Here is a 5,364-nt window from a genome sequence, read left to right on the forward strand (position 1 = left end):
ACCTTGTGAGCTCCAGCTCCCTTGTGAGCGCCAGCTCCCTTGTGAGCACCAGCTCCCTTGTGAGCACCAGCTCCCTTGTGAGCACCAGCTCCCTTGTGGGTACCAACTCCCTTGTGGGTACCGGTTCCCTTGTGAGTACCAGCTCCTTTGTGGGTACCAGCTCCATTGTGGGTACCAGCTCCCTTGTGGGTACCAGTTCCCTTGTGCATACCAGCTCCCTTGTGGGTACCAGCTTCCTTGTGAGTACCAGCTCCCTTGTGGGTACCAGCTCTTTTGTGGTTTCCAGCTCCCTTGTGGGTACCAGCTCCCTTGTGGGTACCAGTTCCCTTGTGGGTACCATCTCCCTTGAGGGTACCAGCTCCCTTGTGGGTACCAGCTCCCTTGTGGGTACCAGCTCCCTTGTGGGTACCACTTCCCTTGTGGGTACCAGCTCCCTTGTGGGTACCAGCTCCCTTGTGGGTACCAGCTCCCTTGTGGGTACCAACTCACTTGCGGGTACCGGTTTCCTTGTGGGTACCAGGTCCCTTGTGGGTACCAGCTCCTTCGTGGGTACCAGCTCCTTTGTGGGTACCAGTTCCCTTGTGCGTACCAGCTCCCTTGTGGGTACCAGCTCCCTTGTGGGTACCAGCTCCCTTGTGGGTACCAGTTCCCTTGTGCGTACCAGCTCCCTTGTGGGTACCAGCTCCCTTGTGAGTACCAGCTCCCTTGTGGGTACCAGCTCTTCTGTGGGTTCCAGCTCCCTTGTGGGTACCAGCTCCCTTGTGGGTACCAGTTCCCTTGTGGGTACCAGCTCCCTTGTGGGTACCACTTCCCTTGTGGGTACCAGCTCCCTTGTGGGTACCAGCTCCCTTGTGGGTACCAGCTCCCTTGTGGGTACCAACTCCCTTGTGGGTACCGGTTCCCTTGTAAGTACCAGCTCCCTTGTGGGTACCAGCTCCATTGTGGGTACCAGCTCCCTTGTGGGTACCAGCTCCCTTGTGGGTACCAGTTCCCTTGTGGGTACCAGCTCCCTTGTGGGTACCAGCTCCCTTGTGGGTACCAGTTCCCTTGTGGGTACCGGCTCCTTTGTGGTTACCAGCTCCCTTGTGGGTACCAGTTCCCTTGTGGGTACCAGTTCCCTTGTGGGTACCAGCTCCCTTGTGGGTACCAGCTCCCTTGTGGGTACCAGTTCCCTTGTGGGTACCAGCTCCCTTGTGGGTACCAGCTCCCTTGTGGGTACCAGTTGCCTTGTGGGTACCAGCTCCCTTGTGGGTACCAGCTCCCTTGTGGGTACCAGCTCCTTTGTGGGTACCAGTTCCCTTGTGGGTACCAGTTCTCTTGTGGGTACCAGCTCCCTTGTGGGTACCAGCTCCCTTGTGGGTACCAGTTCCCATGTGGGTACCATCTCCCTTGTGGGTACCAGCTCCCTTGTGGGTACCAGTTGCTTTGTGGGTACCAGCTCCCTTGTGGGTACCAGCTCCCTTGTAGGTACCAGTTCCCTTGTTGGTACCATCTCCCTTGTGGGTACCAGCTCCCTTGTGGGTACCTGTTGCCTTGTGGGTACCAGCTCCCTTGTGGGTACCAGCTCCCTTGTGAGCACCAGCTCCCTTGTGAGCACCAGCTCCCTTGTGGGCACCAGCTCCCTTGTGAGCACCAGCTCCCTTGTGAGCACCAGCCCCCTTGTGGGTTCCAGCTCCCTTGTGAGCACCAGCTCTTTTGTGGGTACCAACTCCCTTGTGAGCACCAACTCCCTTGTGAACACCAGCTTCATTGTGAGCACCAGCTCCCTTTTGAGCACCATCTCCCTTGTGAGCACCAGCTCCCTTGTGGGCACCAGCTCCCTTTTGAGCACCAGCTCATTTGTGAGCACCAGCTCCCTTGTGGGTACCAGCTCCCTTGTGGGTACCAGTTCCTTGTGGGTACCAGTTCTTTTGTGTGTACCAGCTCCCTTGTGAGTACCAGCTCTCTTGTGGGTACCAGCTCCCTTGTGGGTACAAGCTCCCTTGTGGGTACCAGCTCCCTTGTGGGTACCAGTTCCATTGTGGGTACCAATTTCCCTGTGGGTACCAGCTTCCTTGTGGGTACCAGCTCCCTTGTATGTACCAGTTCCCTTGTGGGTACCAGTTCCCTTGTGGGTACCAATTTCCCTGTGGGTACCAGCTTCCTTGTGGGTACCAGTTTCCTTGTGGGTACCATCTCCCTTGTGGGTACCAGTTCCCTTGTGGGTACCAGTTCCCTTGTGGGTACCATCTCCCTTGTGGGTACCAGTTCCCTTGTGGGTACCATCTCCCTTGTGGGTACCAGCTCCCTTGTGGGTTCTAGCTCCATTGTTAGTGCCAGCTCCCTTGTGGGTACCAGTTCCCTTATGGGTACCATCTCCATTGTGGGTACCAGTTCCCTTGTGGGTACCAGTTCCGTTGTGGGTACCAGATGCCTTGAGGGTACCAGCTCCCTTGTGAGTACCAGCTCTCTTTTGGGTACCAGTTCTCTTGTGGGTACCAGCTCCCTTGTGGGTACCAGTTCCCTTGTGAGTACTAGCTCCCTTGTGGGTACCAGCTCCTTTGCGGATACCAGCTCCCTTGTGAGTACCAGGTCCCTTGTGGGTACCAGCTTCTTCGTGGGTACCAGCTCCTTTGTGGGTACCAGCTCCATTGTGGGTACCAGCTCCCTTGTGGGTACCAGTTCCCTTGTGGGTACCAGCTCCTTCGTGGGTACCAGCTCCTTTGTGGGTACCAGCTCCATTGTGGGTACCAGCTCCCTTGTGGGTACCAGTTCCCTTGTGCGTACCAGCTCCCTTGTGGGTACCAGCTCCCTTGTGAGTACCAGCTCCCTTGTGGGTACCAGCTCTTTTGTGGGTTCCAGCTCCCTTGTGGGTACCAGCTCCCTTGTGGGTACCAGTTCCCTTGTGGGTACCAGCTCCCTTGAGGGTACCAGCTCCCTTGTGGGTACCAGCTCCCTTGTGGGTACCAGCTCCCTTGTGGGTACCACTTCCCTTGTGGGTACCAGCTCCCTTGTGGGTACCAGCTCTTTTGTGGGTACCAGCTCCCTTGTGGGTACCAACTCACTTGTGGGTACCGGTTCCCTTGTGGGTACCAGGTCCCTTGTGGGTACCAGCTCCTTCGTGGGTACCAGCTCCTTTGTGGGTACCAGTTCCCTTGTGCGTACCAGCTCCCTTGTGGGTACCAGCTCCCTTGTGGGTACCAGCTCCCTTGTGGGTACCAGTTCACTTGTGCGTACCAGCTCCCTTGTGGGTACCAGCTCCCTTGTGAGTACCAGCTCCCTTGTGGGTACCAGCTCTTTTGTGGGTTCCAGCTCCCTTGTGGGTACCAGCACCCTTGTGGGTACCAGTTCCCTTGTGGGTACCAGCTCCCTTGTGGGTACCACTTCCCTTGTGGGTACCAGCTCCCTTGTGGGTACCAGCTCCCTTGTGGGTACCAGCTCCCTTGTGGGTACCAACTCCCTTGTGGGTACCGGTTCCCTTGTGAGTATCAGCTCCCTTGTGGGTACCAGCTCCCTTGTGGGTACCAGCTCCCTTGTGGGTACCAGCTCCCTTGTGGGTACCAGTTCCCTTGTGGGTACCAGCTCCCTTGTGGGTACCAGCTCTCTTGTGGGTACCAGTTCCCTTGTGGGTACCGGCTCCTTTGTGGTTACCAGCTCCCTTGTGGGTACCAGTTCCCTTGTGGGTACCAGTTCCCTTGTGGGTACCAGCTCCCTTGTGGGTACCAACTCCTTTGTGGGTACCAGTTCCCTTGTGGGTACCAGCTCCCTTGTGGGTACCAGCTCCCTTGTGGGTACCAGTTGCCTTGTGGGTACCAGCTCCCTTGTGGGTACCAGCTCCCTTGTGGGTACCAGCTCCTTTGTGGGTACCAGTTCCCTTGTGGGTACCAGTTCTCTTGTGGGTACCAGCTCCCTTGTGGGTACCAACTCCCTTGTGGGTACCAGTTCCCATGTGGGTACCATCTCCCTTGTGGGTACCAGCTCCCTTGTGGGTACCAGTTGCCTTGTGGGTACCAGCTCCCTTGTGGGTACCAGCTCCCTTATAGGTACCAGTTCCCTTGTGGGTACCATCTCCCTTGTGGGTACCAGCTCCCTTGTGGGTACCAGTTGCCTTGTGGGTACCAGCTCCCTTGTGGGTACCAGCTCCCTTCTGGGTACCAGCTCCCTTCTGGGTACCAGATCCCTTGTGGGTACCAGCTCCTTTTTGGGTACCAGCTCCCTTGTGGGTATCAGTTCCCTTGTGGGTACCAGTTCCCTTGTTTGTACCAGCTCCCTTGTGGGTACCAGCTCCCTTGTGGGTATCAGTTCCCTTGTATGTACCAGCTCCCTTGTGGGTACCAGTTCCCTTGTGGGTACCAGCTCCCTTGTGGGTACCAGCTCCCTTGTGGGTACCAGTTCCCTTGTGGGTACCAGCTCCCTTGTGGGTACCAGCTACCTTGTGGGTACCAGTTCCTTTGTGGGTACCAGTTCCCTTGTGGGTACCAGCTCTCTTGTGGGTACCAGCTCCCTTGTGGGTACCAGTTCCCTTGTGGGTACCAGTTCCCTTGTGGGTACCAGCTCCCTTGTGGGTACCAGTTCCCTTGTGGGTACCAGCTCCCTTGTGGGTACCAGCTCCCTTGCAGTGCTCCTGTTTCTTAGTATTTGACAGTCCCCTCCGTCTCTTACTACCTCCCCACTACTGCTTCCTTCCACCTTCACTACTACCACTACTACTACTACTACTACTAGTACTACTTCTACTACCACTACTACTACTACTACTACTACTGCTGCTGCTACTACTAGTACTACTACTACTACCACTACTACTACTACTACTACTGCTACTGCTACTGCTACTGCTACCACCTCCTGCCTATATATATCCGTCCTGCTCTTCTTGTTAGTGTGACTTTGTAAATGGTCCAAGTCGGACCGAGAGAGATAAGATTTCGTTCGGATTTTTAACCCCGGAGGGTTAGCCACCCAGGATAACCCAAGAAAGTCAGTGCGTCATCGAGGACTGTCTAACTTATTTCCATTGGGGTCCTTAATCTTGTCCCCCAGGATGCGACCCACACCAGTCGACTAACACCCAGGTACCTATTTTCTGCTAGGTGAACAGGACAATAGGTGTAAGGAAACGTGTCGAAATGTTTCCACCCGCCGGGAATCGAACCCGGGCCCTCCGTGTGTGAAGCGGGAGCTTTAGCCACCAGTCCACCGGGCCACCGAAACGTCGTCGTAAGCTCCTGTCTTCTATGTGCGGGTTATTTGTGTACATACTACTGTTTAGAAAGTCCTTGTTATGCTGAGCATTTCCCGCATATTAAGTCAGTTTTGTCCCAGGGTGCGACCCACACCAGTCCACTAACACCCAGGTACCCATTTTACTGATGGGTGAACATG

Source organism: Cherax quadricarinatus, unplaced genomic scaffold, assembly GCF_038502225.1.
Source record: "Cherax quadricarinatus isolate ZL_2023a unplaced genomic scaffold, ASM3850222v1 Contig47, whole genome shotgun sequence".
Classification (NCBI taxonomy): Eukaryota; Metazoa; Arthropoda; class Malacostraca; order Decapoda; family Parastacidae; genus Cherax; species Cherax quadricarinatus.